The sequence below is a fragment of the Nicotiana tabacum genome, chromosome 13 (assembly GCF_000715075.1).
Source record: "Nicotiana tabacum cultivar K326 chromosome 13, ASM71507v2, whole genome shotgun sequence".
Taxonomy (NCBI): domain Eukaryota; kingdom Viridiplantae; phylum Streptophyta; class Magnoliopsida; order Solanales; family Solanaceae; genus Nicotiana; species Nicotiana tabacum.
Genome location: NC_134092.1, coordinates 78291691 through 78309144, shown reverse-complemented (window position 1 = coordinate 78309144; position 17454 = coordinate 78291691). Strand labels below are relative to the sequence as shown.

The following is a 17454-nucleotide window of genomic DNA, read 5'->3' as shown; positions in this document are numbered from 1 at the left end:
ACAATAAGTAATCAAATAGAATCGCACACATATGGAACCTCGTGCCCACATTATCAATCATCCTCATAAGGCAAAGGCCTCGTGCCACAACATAAGTCACACCCCACAAGGCAAAGACCTCGTGCCACAATATAAGTTGCACTCGCATGGCAAAGACCTCATGCCACAATATAAGTCACACTCACACGGCAAAAACCTCGTGCCTCAACATATACAACAACTGCACGGTAAAGACCTCATCCTACCATGTGTGTCGTACCCGTGTCAATTACCAATAACGCGTTCAATATGAATTTATCGAAAATAAAATAAAGTAATTTCATGATAACAACTTTCCTTTTATTTCAATCTGTTTTGTTGCCAACAACTAAATAGAATATGAGATAACAACTGCACATAGGTAAATCCCTTTTGACAACCAAATCATCAAGTAATAACAGAGACACAGATTAGGACATTGGAAACAATGCAACAAATCACGTAAAATGCATGACACACACAGAGAAGTCATCGGCACAAATAAGAATACTCCTTTTTCACCACCACAAAAACATCATCAATAAAATGCCCCTAGGCCATCACATATTATCCCCACATAACCACCCTTATCTCACCGCATGCGCAACAATAAAGTAAATGCCTTCCTTGTCTCACCACATGCATATTAATAATCATCCCAACCTGTCTCCCCACAAGTGCAATCTCGATAGATATATATAGCCCGCCTTGTCTCACCATATGTGCAATATCAACAATAACAGTAGCACAGCAGAAACCTCATGCAAACACCCCAATAATCCGCCCAACAAGTTCACATGTGCCATAATCATAACAACACAATATGACAACAATTGTCATCAAGATATAAACTCACAATTTACCAATGCAGTGCTTAAGGAAAAACTAGTAAAGGGAATGCGAATGAGTGTTCAAAATAATAACATGAATTCAGCTAACTTAATTTTGAAAAAATCTCACAAATGCTCAACTTGGCCACTTTAGGAAATGCAAATCCTAAAACATGATCTCTAGCATGGAACATGAACTCAACTAATAATCCAAAGTGAATACACGAAGAGCAAAAACCTATCAAGCAAATCAAGGCAATAAGAACAACCTCGGGTCAAATTCGGTCATGAATTACATATACAACTATGTACACACTCATCACCTCGGATACACGTCATTTATACATTACACAAATAAGCAATTAGGCCAATTCATAAAGGGTAATTCTCCCACACAAGGTTAGACAAGATATTTACCTCAAAAGCCCTCAATCAATACTCTAAAATAGCTTTTCCTATGAAGTTCGCCTCTGCTCAGCTAAAACCTAATCAAAAACAACTTAATAATATCAAATATCGCAACAGAAACTAATTTCGATTAATAAAGTTAAGATCTTGACGCATTTCCCCAAAACTCAACAAAAGTCAACCCCAGGCCCGCCCGGTCAAAACCCAAGTCGAAGGGTAGATCTTGACAACCCATAATCCAACGAGTCCAAATATGTATTTGGTTTTCAAATCCAAGTCTAATTCAACTCTAATACTCAAATTTTTATTTTTCAAAACATAGTCAAAAATTCCCAAACTTTTCCTTCAAATCCCGTGATTTTGATCCATAAGAAATCAAGTTAAAATATTGAAATTGAGTCAAAATCACTTCCCTAATAGCTATATGTGAAAATCCCCTCAAAATATTCGCCTCCCACCAAATCTAGGGCTCAAAATATAATAAAATGAGACTAAGTCTCGAAATTCCAACCTTTTGTTCAGCTGCGGATGTCATAAATGCGACTAACGGTTTGCAAATACGAACCCTCGCAATTGCAGAAAAACCATCTCAAAAGTGGCACTTGCTGATCCCAGGAAATGTTGCAAACGCGACCGTGACTTCGTATTTGCGAAGTCAGGCCCCTTCGCTAAAGCGATCCTATGATCGCAAAAGTGATCTCCCCTTGTAAGGCCCCGTAAAATTTTGCCTAAAACCCGGGGTTTCATGGTCTGCGTACCGCAGATCTGCCGCAGACTGAGGCAGAAATCTGGGCAAATTTTCGGATCATTATGCGGTCCATTATGCGATCGCATAATTATTTTGAGGACCGCATAACCCATCGCAGACCTAGCTCAAAGGTTTTCGGAGAGTGATTCTGCGGCGCATTATGCAACTGTAGAATAGGTCTGCAGACCGCAGATCGGTCGCAGAGTGAGGCAGAAGTGCCCAGTTTGGGGGGCCATTATGTGGCCCATTTTTCGGGCTGCAAAAGCGTTATGCGGTCGCATATGCGACCGAAGCTTCATTTTTATAATTTAATAACCCGTCCCCAATTCATTTTATCTAGCCATAGGGATCATTTTTTAGGGGTTATCTGATATTTTAGAGAGAGGAGAGAGCTATCCTAGAGCGAGAAAGGGGATGATTCAATGATTTCACTACTCAACTTGGATCAAGCTTTGGAATTTCATCTAAAGGAACTTTCCAGGGTATCTAAAAGGTAATAATTTCTTCCCCCAATTCTCCAATTTTGAATTTGGGTAGAAGAGGGGTAAAGGGGGAGGGTGATTCTTAGGTGTGATAATAATATTTATACATGCATGTACCAATAAGGTTTATGGGAAGATTGTTGAGCTCAAATGGGTAAAGATTGGGTTGTGGAGTGAATGAAATCTTGTGGTAGAACCTTGTAATCAAGTTTGCACATCTAAAGTTTGATAAAATGCTCAAATGAGCTGAAACCATGAATATCTTCTTAATTTATATTTAATTTTGTTATGTCTCAAAATAGATTGAAGTTGCTAGGATTTCCGGAATATTATAGTAATTTAAGGAAAGCTCAAAGCGAGGTATGAAGGCTAAACGCTTCTTCTAGTATTGAAATTCCCAAATCCTTGTAAATTTCTATCATGTATAGTCGAACTTGAAATGCTATTGATGTGGGGTATTCAACTAGTAAAATTGATTCTCGATTGGCATAACGTGTTAGAAACCTCGTGTGTTAATGACTCTCTATTTTTTACTTAATTATGTTATTCTCCTTTTTTTTGGGAAGAAGATCTTGTATGAACTCAATGGGATTAAACACTCATAAATCATGTGATGTGACCTTGTGAACTTACACTCGCTAAGGCCAAAGGTGCCAAATGGTTGATTTAAAAAGGGAACTCTCTTGTATAAACTATTATTGTTTTGGGAATCCGAAGTGTGGCATTGTGAATACATCTCCACCCACATACATTGGGGTGAGTCGGCGGGGCCGCTTTGTGTAGCATTGTGGTATTGTGAATACACCTCCACCCGCATACATCGGGGTGAGGCGGCGGGGCTTCTTTGTGTAGAGTTTGTGGCATGGTGAATGCTCTTCCACCCGCATATATTAGGGTGAGGCGGCATGGCCGCTTTGTGTAGAGTTTCTGGTATTGTGATTGCACCTCCACCCGCATACGTTGGAGTGAGGCAGCAGGGCCGCTTTGTGTAAAGGTAGTTGTAGAGGATCCCCGTCTTATGAATTTATAATTGTTATTGAAAGATCTTAATAAATTTGCTATGGCTTTAACGGCTAACTAAGCCTTTTATTTTTATCATGATTCATCATATCCATGTCGTAATTCCAAGACCTTTGGTGTTTGGTTTTCATACTAGTACTATTCGACATGTACTAACATCCCTTTTGCTGGGGGCGCTGCATCTTTAATGGATGCAGGGGGTTCCATAGCAGGTGGTACTGATCAGTGATAGCAGCACACACACCCCCCTCCCCCCTCAGCTGACTTGGTGAGCCCCACTTCTTTTGTTTCTGTTAGAGGCTCCGTAGACATAGTGTGGGTTGTATCTGTTTTTGGGAAGGTTAAACTAAAAATGTTGTAATCGTATCATCTGTTCCACTTTAACTATGATTGTACAATGTACTGTTTTGGAGACTTGTTAATGACGTAACTAATGAAAATGAACTGGTGTTATTTACATGACCTCTTACTGTAATGTCAAATTAATAAAATGTATTCTTCTCTTTATTCATGGGTAAGTTGGGTAGAAGATATTGTACAGGCTTGCTCGGCCGGGGTATCTCGGTTGAGCGCCGGTCACGCTCCCCGAGGTCGGAGCGTGACACCCCTGACCAGGCCCCCAATCACAAAAGTGATCAAAAGTTCGCAAATGCAAACACTACAGCCCACCTCGCAAATGCGAGGTCCGCAAATGCGAACAGGATCTCGCATTTGCGAGACCTGCAGCATCAGCCCTGCACCAGCAAAATCTAAACCCTCTCAAAACACTTAGAAATGCGTCCGAAACTCACTCGGGCCCCTGGGGCTCCACACTAAACATTCACACAAGTACATAAACATTGTACGAACGTGCTCCCAAGCTCAGAACACCAAAATAACATTCGGAACCACGAATCGAACACCAAAAATACATCGGATTCACAATAAAACTCAAGAAACGCTAAAATCACAACCAAACGTCTGATTTCTATCAAACCAACTCGGAATGACACCAAACGTTGCACACACGTTAAAAATTACAAATATGACCTATTACAAATCCCAAAATCAAAATCTGAACATATAGTTATAAAGTCAAACCATGGCCAAACTTAGCAAATTTCTAAACCTTTAAAAATGCCAACTTTGGCAAAAAGGGCCAAATCAATCTAGGGATCTCTGAATCCAATTCTGCACATACACCTAAGTACAAAATCACCATACAAACATATTGGAACCACCAGAATACCGTTCCGGGGATGTTTCCACAAAAGTCAAATATCTGTCAATATTTTCAACTTAAGCTTCCAAACTAAGAACCAAGCGTTCCAAAACCTCCACGGAATCAAAACCAACCATCTCCGCAAGTCACATAGCCACAAATACACACACTGGAAGCTTCAAATGGGGAATCAGAGCTCAAATAAGAAAAACGACCAGTCGGGTCGTTACACTCGTACTATTTCTGCTTCTTATTACTCTCATTATCTAACTCGTTATATTTCTTGTTATCTTACTTGTTATTTCTCCTCGTTATCTTAATTTCTATATCTCTCAACATTTTTCCTCGTTATTTAATGGAACAGGATTATATATTAGGTGTCTTGTCTTAGCCTTGTCACTACCTCGTCATAGTTAGGCTTGAAACTTATGGAGTACATTAGGTCGGTTGCACTCATACTACACTTATGCACTTTTTGTGCAGATACTGACATCGTATCTAGTGGTACTCAAAGGATTGAGTAGATGGTGATTTGAGGTACTCGAGGTAGTATTGCACTCTCGTCCGCGGGCCTTGAAGTCACCTTTCTATTAGATCTTCTACTATTTATTTGTATCGAACAATGTTATTTATCATTTCAGACGTTGTATTTAGTAAATCATTAGAAGCTTAAAAGCTCGGTGCCGGCAATTCTGAGAGTTTATTAGATGAATGTTTGGTTGACTTGTTATGTATTACTGAACTTTACTCTTTACTATGATATCATGTTGTTTTATGCCTTTTTTGTTCCTTTATTTCTGTTAAGTGTTGGCCTGCCTAGCAAGCGTTGTTAGGTGCCATCATAATCCTTTGGTTGGGAATTTGGATAGCGAAAGATAACTACACAATCAATTGGGGGCTGCCATGTACACAGAGTATTAAATGGAAAGGACCCATGCCTTTCTAGATTCAAAAGTAAAAATTGTGGTTTTATGCAATTTCTTGCTCAAACCTTTTTACTTTTGGGATATCATTCTGAAAACTATTATAGCAACCCCTTTGGCAAGGTGCAACTTACGAAACAAAGTTAATTTACTACTTACAATGTTCAGAAGATATTAATCTAAAAAGACATTCATAATTATTTAGGAGCTGAAATAGGCTCATGCGATAAGGAAATACAATGTAAAAGTATCAAGATAATGTGATACAACCCTCTTGAATAATCAACACGCTAAAGCAACTTCCTAACAAAATTATACTTTTCATTCGACATCACTGCAGGTTTATATTGTACATGAATCTCAAACTAGCAAGCATAAAAGGAAAACTAGTCTTCTCCTTTGTACATATTTAAAAGACAAAGTATAAATTTAGCATATTACAAGACCTGGGTTATTAAAACACCCTAAAACAGCGAAATAAGTCATGAAGTTCAAGTTACAAGCTTATGATCATGAGATCCAATAAGCCTCCTAAATTACATACATAAGTTTGACACATAGATCATGTACACGTCCCAAAACTATACAAAACCTAGGTGCATATGCAAATGTGATCTCCACAAAAGCTCCCGAAAAGTCTACTCCCAAAGGCCTTCTTCAAATCTCTTCTCGCACATTACCTACAATAAAAAATAACTATCGCTAAGCATAAAGCTTAGTGGTCTATAAACTTTAGGCTTGGAGCCATTACATTCTCCAATTCCCCTTTTCAGTGGTAGGTGTATCAAATGAAACATAAATTTAAATCAAGTAAAAAAATATATCAAATGTATCGAATAAAAAACCTTGAAGTGTTTCCAAATATCAATAACAATGTTCAAGATTCAAGTGTCAAGAATGCGTATAATATCAATCCAAGAGAGTTTGCCAAATATCCATTTTTTGTTAATGTTACGTCATGACATCACACTAAGCATAATCAAATATCAAGATGGACCGAAGCCCAAAATCGAGTAGGGTCGAAACCCAATAGTCAACAGAATCAAGAACTATATTAAAAATGGCTTTGTAGTTCGTACTTAACACGGACAAGTTCTATAACTTAAGACGAACTACAAATCCAAAGTAAATATAGCAAAAGATCCGAATCAAGAGGCATGCTGAGATGAGTGACAAAGTCACTGCCACAAGAAGGACAAAGTCCCAAGAAGAATGCAAAATGATCAAGCAATCCGTACGAGTGGGCGATTTAGTGAATATCTTACAATACTTGATATAACACAAATAAATGATATAAATTAAAGACCAAAGAAACAAATTCTCATTTTATTTCAAACCATTCCAGCAAGTAAAAATAGTACAAAGTTTATTCACAAACCTTAGTGTTTTACCACAAAATAGTTCAACCACAACTTGAGGACGTTCGAATCGTCTATGCCATAGACCAACAAAATCTGTCTACTTCCTCAAATACTTCCCCTTAGATTTTACAAGGATATATATACCTTAAATATATAATCAAATATCTATATAAGTTCAGTGACTTCAGCATGTCGAACTCAACATGATATTGGTGAAAATCACCCTATATATTTGAAACAGAAATTTTGAACAATCCCACTGTCTTGTGTTGTGGCTGAGGTTTGAAGAAGTAAACGAACAAAATAGACTTTATGGTCTACATTAAAGTTATAGATGTATGTCTTAGGGTTCCGAGGAATCTTTAAGCACCCAAATATCAATTTTGTAAAAAGAGTTATGCTAAAAATACTAATAGTAGTACAGGGAGGGTTTGCAAAATAGAAAATTTGGGCAGCACCTACCCTGTACTTTATCATCCCTTTTTGGGTAAATACAAGTAAAACTAGGTTTTGGTGCCTGAATAATTAGTTTTAGAGCTATGAAATATCTTTCCAGCAAAGCTTAGATCACTTAAAATGGAGCTCGATACAAGAAGATATGGAAAAAAAAAATAGTTGTCTAGTGTAAAAATGGGTTTAGAAACTTACCACAAAAGAGATGAGCAACTTACACCAAGAACTAGTTTGGCTGGTTGGTTTAATGAAAACTTCTGATGGTATTCATATAGTATTTCATGTGATTAGAAGAAGAGAGGGTATGGGTTTTCTTTGGCATGAAGGAATGAAATATGAGAGGAGGTTATGGAAAAGCCAGTCACAAAAGTAATATATATAAACTTTGGATAAGTATGAAAAAAATGGCTGCCCAAAGTACTAAATATCTTTAGATAATATGGAAGGTTTGTTTTCCAAAACATTATACATATCTGTTGTGTTTAATAAAAATTAATCAAAAACACCATGGAACTTCTTTATAGATATTAACATAATCTAGAGTAAGAAACTTTCCTATATCGTCAAATTCACATTTAGGAAGTGCTAAATAAAATCTATCCTCATTATAAAGATGTTCAATCGAGAATACAAACATTAGTTAAATCTTTGGGGTGTTACAACTCTCTCCCCCTTAAATAAATTTTATCCCGAAATTTACCTTACACTAGTCCCGAAACAAATGTGGATATCGAACTCGCATATCCTCTTCTCGCTCCCAAGTAGCTTCTTTGCTAGAATGATTTCTCCAAAGGACCTTCACTAAAGGGATTCTCTTATTTTTAAGCTCTTTTATCTCACGCGCTAAGATTTGAATTGGTTCTTCTTCATATATCAAATCAGGATTGACCTCAATAGACTCAATAGGAAGAACATGAGATGGATCTGAGTGGTATTTTCTAATCATAGAAACATGGAAGACGTTATGGATCTTTTCTAACTCAGATGGAAGAGCTAGTTTATAAGTAACTGGGCCAACTCTCTCAAGTACTTCATATAGTCCAATAAATCGAGGATTAAGTTTTCTTTTATGGCCAAATCTCATAATCTTCTTCCATGGAGAAACCTTTAAGAATACCTTATCGCCCGCTTGATACTAAATTTCATGCCTCTTAAGAACGGCATAAGACCTTTGTCTATCTGAAGCAATTTTTAAGCGACCCTTGATGATTTTCACCTTAGCTTCAGTTTGTTGCACAATCTCAGAACCCACTGATCACGCCCAACTATGACTTATAAAAAGGACTAAGCGGTCGCTGCAAAAATAATCATGTTTAAGAGTCCGGAGTCGAATACCACAGGGAACTAACCAATTTGCTTCAACTTTTTAATATCACTAATGATAAGCTCAAACAACTTTCAGAGTTTACAATTTGATTTGTGAATTAACGAAAATTACTTAACTAAGACATAATAACAATAAAAACTATCAACTAGCAAGAATGAAGTTGAATCAAGGATAAAAAGTTCTAGGGTTTATGATTTCCCCAATTGCCGGATTAATTCCTAACACGTTAGCTATAATCTCGCCGCACCACTCTCTAAAGAAGATGAGTTCTTGTTTATCGTAATTATCTCTCGATCAATTACGATTTTTACTAGAAGTATTCTCTCGAATTACTCTAGCTGACAATTCGTACAACTCATAAAGTTCATGCCAAAGCTTTGTTATCTCTAATCCCGCTTTTAAATCCAAGTAATTAATCTCTTAACTTACTGGCATTGTTCAACAACAATCTAATCAAGTATTCTCTCTCAAGAAACACAAGATATCTAGACATGATTAATCAAGGGCCCTTCAATTAACCACAAGAAGTACATAGTTGAACAATTAGAGAGTAAAAACGGCTCAATTATATCAATATGCAATTAAGAAGCCATCCAAAAATTGGTTCCATCAACCCTAGATGACGAGTTTAGCTACTCATAATACTATGCAAGATTACAATATAAAAAGTCATAACCAACAATAGAAATATGAAGAAGAAAGTGAAAAACTCGTAGAAGAATTCTCCGCCTTGCTCCTTGTGTGTTTCTTGCCTCCCAAAGTATTGTGTAACCCTTCAAAAATGGCTTGAGGTTGTATTTATACCGAATAGGGTTGATGTAGGGCATCCTTGATCTCCCTTATACATAAGACATACGAGCCAATAAGGCCAAAATAACTACTCATACACTGAACATAGGCCGACAAGGCCATACAATCTTTTACGTATATGACATTTGTCTACAAGCCTCTAAGAATACATAATTTTCATAAAGGTCGGGACAGAGTCCCGCATACCAAACAATACACGTCTAAATCATACTGACCAAACAAGCAACTCCGGAGCAAATAGAGCGTACCAATATCTTCCGCTGAGCTGATAGCCTACTTGGAGGGCTCTCGACCTGTCTATCGGGACCTGCGGGCATGAAACATAGCATCCCGGGCAAAAGGGACGTCAGTACAAATAATTTACCGAGTATGTAAGGAATAAAAATCAGTAAATAATAGACATGAGAGAAACATGGAGTAAAAGACTCGACATGTACGTCTGCATAGCTTTGTGAATCATTTCATTTTTATAATGTCATGCATATGCATATAAATGTCATACCATGCATAGGTATATACGTTCATAACATCATCAAGCCTCTGAGGGCATCCCATTATATTATTTCGGCCACTGTGGGCAAATCATCAACGTATACCAGCTGATCAGGTGGTGGTGCGTATATAACGCCATAACCTTTTTCCATATCCCATATACATATAATATACGCGTATATAACACCATCTGGTCATGGGTTAATGTACATGTATAAATGCATGAAATGCATAAGAATTACGTTAATAAGATTTCTCGGAATGTCATAAAATCAATATGCCTTTTGGATAAACTTTATCAACTTACGTATTTTCTGAGACCCATGAACAGATGATAGAATAATAAGACACATGGGGAATCAAGAATATAGACACCCCTAGTATTTCTATGAATAGAGTCATTTATGAAAGTTGTGTATTTTGCTCGTTTTATTTGTATCATTTGGATCATGCCAAAAAGAAAGAAGGGATAGCCTTAACATACCTGAACCGATTCTCTTGACAATCCCTTTAACACCCGTTGATTGCGACAACACGTAATAGCGGATCGAAGTAGGGGAAAATCCGTATGATATTCTTGAGAAAGATTGCACCGTACTCCCTTATAATTGCAAAATCTCATGTTGTTTAAGATGTTATGAAATCTAGTTGAATTGCTATGAGAATCTCATTGAAGACGATATGAAAATCTTGTTGAAGATGATATGAAAATCTCACGTTACTAGTAGTCTTGTATGAGTTCTTGTAGCAAATTTCATATAATCACTTTGTGAAATTGATCATAACCTTGTATGATACTTGCTGGAGCAATCACGTTGAAAGACTTTTATGGGTTTAGTGAATTTCATATCTTTGTGAATTAGTCAAAATCTTGAATTGAGAAGCCTTTGGTTTTGATCAGGTTCTTTAATCAAATGGGATGAGGTGCTCATCTCTTTACATGTTGCCACTTTGCAAAGTGATTTAAGAGTCACTTAATGGCTCTTATGTGGCTGCCACGTGGGGGGCTTTGTCCCCACCTACTAATTATCCACAAATCCTTAATTATATTGTTAATCTCTCATTAAACTAATAATTAACCAGTTACTCACATAATTAAGAATTATCTCAAATTACTAAAAATATTACTCATTTTTAACACACTTTATACATCATACTAACATGGTCATGTGGTACCTTGTATGGCACAGGTCTAAAAATACCGGTATTATAGCTTTGACCCTATTTTATCCTAAGATGACAAACTTCGACGAAATTCATTTTCTTCGATTTGCTTACCCTCTTACCTTCACGAATTTACTCGTCACTTGTTTGAAATAGCATAATGCTTAAAATCCCAAAATAATCTCAATCCCGAACTTACGTCAATTAACTTACAACGAAACTTTAACGTATAAAAATGCGGGATGTAACATCTCATTTTCAAGCTTTCATCAATTTATTTATGGCGTACTTTCACGTACGAAAATATAGGGTGTAACAAAATAAAAGAGAGATAACACTAGGGAGGGGAACGTTTTTACCTGTTAGCCGACGAGAATGGGAGGTGGCAGGCGTTGGTGGTGTAAGGGAGGGGCAGGCAAGGAATTTGGGTGTGGGGAGATTGACGTGAGAGAGAGGGACAGACGTGCGGGGGAAAGCGGTCGTTGGGTTTAAGTGAGAAAGAGGGGAGGGGATTTGGGTTTTACTAGTTTCATTATTTCCTTTTATTTTATTTTATAATATAATACCTGGGAGCGTGCTAGGTCCAGTGCAACTCTTTGTACTTTACTATTTTGTGAAGTTGGTACCACTGTTAGCGTGCCAACATTCGTGCAATGCGATGGACCTAGCACGGTCAGTCACAGAATTGTTTTTTAAAGCTATTGAGCGATGCTTCCTTGCACTTTTTTTTTCATACCTGCAACACTCAAAAACATGTCACACACCCCAAAAATCAAAATCAAAATCAAAGAGAAAAATGAACAAAATCACGAACTTTGGGTTGCCTCCCAACAAGCGCTTAATTTAACGTCACGACATGATGACTTACAACAAAATCATGGGTTTCCTTCCAGGAAGCCCTTGATTTAACATCACGGCACGACGTAGGATTTCAGGAATATGCTTTGCTCACATATTGGGGTTCGCTCAAGTACATCACCTCTTTCTCGCATTTTTCTTTAATCATTCCAAGGTAATGCTTCAACCTTTGTCAATTCCCTTTTAATCTGTTAGTTCTATCTTCAGACTCAATTTTTACCGCTCCACTTGGGAATACTTGCACAACTCTAAATGGTCCGGACCATCTAGATTTCAGCTTACCCAAAAATAATCTCAATCTCGAGTTATACAACAACGCTAAATCAGTGATCGTGCATCATCTTCATCCTTTCCTTATACAAACTCCTACTCTTGAATGCCTGGAATCGAAACTTCTCGAGTTCGTGTAGCTCTATAACTCTACTTGGGCCAGCGGCTTCTATATCCAAATTCAACTGCCGCAATGCCCATAAGGCTCTATGCTCAAGTTCCACCGGTAGAAGGCAGGCTCTTCCAAACACCAGCTTGTATGAAGACATACCGATTGGAGTTTTAAATGCTGTGTGGTAAGCCCATAATGCATCATCCAACTTCCTTGCCCAATCAGTCCGAGTAACATTCACTGTCTTGGTTAGGACACTTTTGATTTTCCTGTTAGATACTTCCACTTGCTCGCTCGTTTGCGGGTGGTATGATGTGGCAACCTTATGGCGAACTCCATAGTTTTCTAGCAACTTTGCAAAAGCTCTATTGCAAAGATGAGTTCCACCATCACTGATTATAGCTCTCGGAGTGCCAAATCATGTGAAAATATTTTTCCTTAAAAACATTGTCACTCCTTTTGCATTATTTGTTGGAAGAGCCACAGCTTCAGCCTATTTGGAGACATAATCAACTGCTACCATATGTACTTGTTACCATACGAGCTGACAAATGGTACCATAAAATCAATCCCCCATACATCAAATACTTCCACCTCTTGAATTGTAGTCATCGACATCTCATGACAGCGAGATATGTTGCCAGTTCTTTGGCACCCATCACAATTTTTCACACAAGCATGGGCATCCTTGAATAAAGTCAGCCAATACAAGCCCAACTCCAACACTTTTGCAGTTGTCCTAATTCATCCAAAGTGCCTACCATATTGTGAAGCGTGACAGGCCTGCAAAACAGAAGATTGATCTTTCTTGGGGATACACATCCGGATCATGTTATCCACACCGATTTTAAAAAGTAAAGGTTCATCCCAATAATAAGACCGACAATCACAAAAAAACCTTTTCTTTTGGATCGAAGAGAGTTCATAAGGTACAATACCGATTGCCAAATAGTTAGCAATATCAGCATACTAAGGCATCTCCTCCATTGCCACTGCCAGTAATTGTTCATCCGAGAATGTCTCTGTTATATCTTCAACCTCTATATTCTTTTCAGCTCCCTCCAACCTTGAAAGGTGGTCTGCCACTTGGTTCTTTGTTCCTTTCCTATCGCAGGTCTCCAAATCAAATTCTTGTAGCAAAAGAACCCAACGGATCAAGCGTGGCTTTAACTCCTTCTTTGTTATCAAGTACCTAAGTGCTGCACGGTCAGTATAAACAATCACTTTTGAACCTATCAAATAAGACCTGAATTTGTTGAATGCAAACACTACAGCTAACATCTCTTTCTCAATCACGGTATAATTGAGTTGTGCACCGCTTAGCGTTCTACTTTTATAGTAAATTGGATGTACCATTTTGTCCTTTTGCTGCCCCAAAACTGCTCATATAACATAGTCACTTGCATCACACATGAGCTCAAAAGGTTGCTCCCAATCGAGTGCAACGATGATTGGTGCAGTCACTAATCTCTTCTCCAGATCCTTAAATGCTAACCTGCAATCATCAAAAAACACAAAGGGTAGATCCTTTTCGAGTAGTTTACACAATGGATTAGCAATTTTAGAGAAATCCTTTATAAACCGCCTGTAGAAACCGGCGTGCCCAAGGAAACTTCTTACAGCCTTGACCGAAGTGGGCGGTGGAAACTTCTCTATCACGTCAACCTTAGCATGGTCGACCTTGATACCCTTACTTGATACTCAATGCCCCAAAACTGTACCTTCTTGTACCATAAAATGACACTTCTCCCAATTCAGCACTGGATTTGTCTCTATACACCTTTTCAACACTCTTCTCAAATTGTTAAGACAGTCATCAAATGAATTTCCTACCACTGAGAAATCATCCATAAAGACTTCCATAATATCTTCAACCATATTAGTGAAAATGGCCAGCATACACTTCTGGAAAGTGGCCGGTGCATTGCATAGGCCAAACGGTATTCTCCGAAAAGCAAAGATGCCATACGGATAAGTGAATGACGTTTTTTCCCTATCCTCAGGGGTTATTTTTATCTGACTGTACCCCGAATATCCATCCAAAAAGCAAAAGTCAGACCCCCCTACCAATCTATCTAACATTTGGTCAATGAACGGCAAGGGAAAGTGGTCCGGGTGGCATTGTTAAGTTTTTTGTAATCCATGCAAATTCGCCAATCTGTGACCGTACGAGTAGAGATCAACTCATTAATCTCATTATGTACAATAGTCATGCCACCTTTCTGCGGAACATATAAGACTGGGCTTACCCAGATGCTATCCTAGATAGGAAAAATGATGCCCGCATCCAGCTACTTAATCACTTCCTTCTTCACCACTTCCTTCATGTTTGGGTCCAATCTTCTTTGATACTCCATGGAAGGCTTGTGCCCCTCTTCTAAGAAAATATTATGCATATAAAAGGCCGGGCTAATACCCTTAATGTCTACCATGGTCCAACCAATAGCAGTTTTACATTCCTGTAACACTTGTAAGAGTTGTTCTACCTACACAGCTAACAAACCAGATGAGATAATAACAGGTAAAGTAGAGTTAGGCCCTAAGAAAGCATACCTGAGGTGAGCTGGAAGTGGTTTCAGGTCCAACTATGGTGCTCCTCTATTGACGACTTCGCAGGTGGTGTTTTTCTTTCTTCTAAGTGTAATGGCTCAAACTGAGGTTCCCTTTTCCTGAAACCTTGAACTTGGAGAGCCATAACCCACTCTGACAACTCTTCACCATCCACTTCTTTTAAATTCATCAAACAAGCTTCCAATGGGTCTCCGACGTGAAGAGTATCATCCTTCTCTTGTAGTATCACATCAACTGCCTCCACTAGCGAACAATTTGCAAATTTGCTAGGCCTCTTCATAGATTGTTGAACGTTGAATATTATTTCTTCATTGTTCAATCTCATTTTCAACTCTTTAGTCTCACAGTCAATCAATGCTCTCCGAGTAGCTAAAAAATGGACTTCCCAAAATTATGGGTATTTCTTCATCAACCTGGCAGTCAATTACAACAAAATCAGCAGGAAATACAAACTTTCCCACTTGAACGAGCATATCATCCAGAATTATTGTTGGCCTTTTCACTGTGCGATCAGCCAGTTGCAGTAACATTGAGGTTGATCTAGCTCTACCAATGCATAACTTTGTGTAGATTGCCAAGGGCATCAAGTTAATACTGGCTCCCAAGTCACACAATGCTTTAGCAAAAGCATAACTCCCAATTGTGCATGGGATAATGAAACTACCGTGATCAGACAACTTTTGAGCCATAGGCCTTGTCACTATAGCACTACAAGTTTGAGTGAGAGTCACAGTAGACAGGTCCTGGAAGTCAAACTTTCGAGACATCAAATCCTTCATCATCTTAGCATAGCCTGGAATTCCCTCAAAGCATCCATCAGAGGAATATTTAATTGAATCTGCCTTAGCATTTCCATGAATTTCCTATATTGATCATCTTTCTTTTGCTTTGCCAGTGTTTGAGGGAATGGTGCTGGAGGTCGCTTCTATCCGCTGATCTGTGTCTTTTCCTGAGTAGAAGTCTTTTCTACTTCATGTTCTGGGAGTTGTTCAATTTCTTTCTCCTTACCTTTGACAACTTGTGCTTGTTCAATTACAACCTCTATGAGCTCCGTCGACTCTTTAATCTCGAATGATACTGGAGTAGGTGGCACTATCTCTCTATTTAATTGAGCAAATTCTTGCTCTCTATCCAAATGCCTTCCATTCCTAAGACTTACTGCTATTAATTAATTCTGGTTCTGCTCTTTTGGATTGATGTGTGTGTCTGCAGGCAATGTTCCTTGTGGGCGATTGTTCAAAGCCATGGAAAACTGGCCTAACTGAGTTTTAATTCCTTTAATAGCCGAGTCATGTACGGCTAACTTTTCTTGCATCTTTTCATTAGTCCCAACGATTTGTTGCAACATGCCCTTGATTTCTATCATATTATTATCTTCTTGTCTGGACAATTGCTGTTGATGAGGTTGTTGGTAAGACAACGATTATTAGTGCTTTTGATTGTAACCTGGTTGCCTTTGCTAGGGCACAACTTGGCCATGTGGTCGTGCTCCCACAGGATTAGTATTGTACTATTGATGGGCTGGTTTGTACTGCTGATTTTAGGGTCCCCATTGTTGTCCACCTTGCCATTGACCCCCAAAATTATTTACCTAATTCATGTCTTCTCTGAAGCCTTGGTTATCATTTTCTCCACTCCACGAGCTAATATACTGCTGATTGATGCAAGGAGTGCATAGGCCTCCATTTGTCGTGTCAACAATGTGAACCTGTTTTGTGCCCATCTCGTCAATTTTCTTTGCCAACAAACTCATCTGGTTCATTAGAGTGGCTATGTTTTCTGCATTTGTATTGTTTGGGTAAAGAGCAACGGAATGCACTATTAGAGTGAGTGTTGTATCTCTCGTCATCCAGCCTAAATTTTGAGCCATCTTGTCAAGAAGAATCGTACACTCTGTGAATGATTGGCTCAAGAATGCACCCCCCCCCCCCCGGCAGAAGCATCTACATTGGCCTTCAGACTGTCAGCCAAACCCATATAGAATCTTTGTCCTAGCATCTGATCTGGGATGCCATGGTGTGGACACTTTACCAACATACCCTTAAACCTCTCCCAGGTTTCTTGTAAAGTTTCAGTTGGTTTCTTCTTGAACTGCAATATCTCATCAATTTGCCTTGCAGTCTTGTTGGGTGGATAAAACTTGTTTAAATACTGCTTGACTAGTTCCTCCCAAGTAGTAATGGAGTTTATTGGGAGTGAATTCAGCCATGTTTGAGCTTCCCCAGTCATTAAGAATGGAAACAGTAACAATCTGATTGCTTCGGGTGTCATATTCGGTTGTCTTTGAGTGACACAAATTGATAGAAAATTCTTCAGATGTTGTTGTGGGTCTTCGATGTAAGACCCGGAGAACAACCCTTTATTCTATAGCAAATGCAGCATGTTGTTTGTAATTTGAAAAGTTTC

General features: G+C 38.4%; 1 non-coding gene across 1 annotated transcript; it reads left to right on the top strand.

The window, feature by feature from the left end:
* The first annotated feature begins 17056 nt into the window (after positions 1-17056).
* On the top strand, positions 17057-17163 carry LOC142168474 (small nucleolar RNA R71). The gene has a single exon (XR_012698333.1). It is a non-coding gene; the product is annotated as a small nucleolar RNA R71 (small nucleolar RNA).
* Positions 17164-17454: the final 291 nt, after the last annotated feature.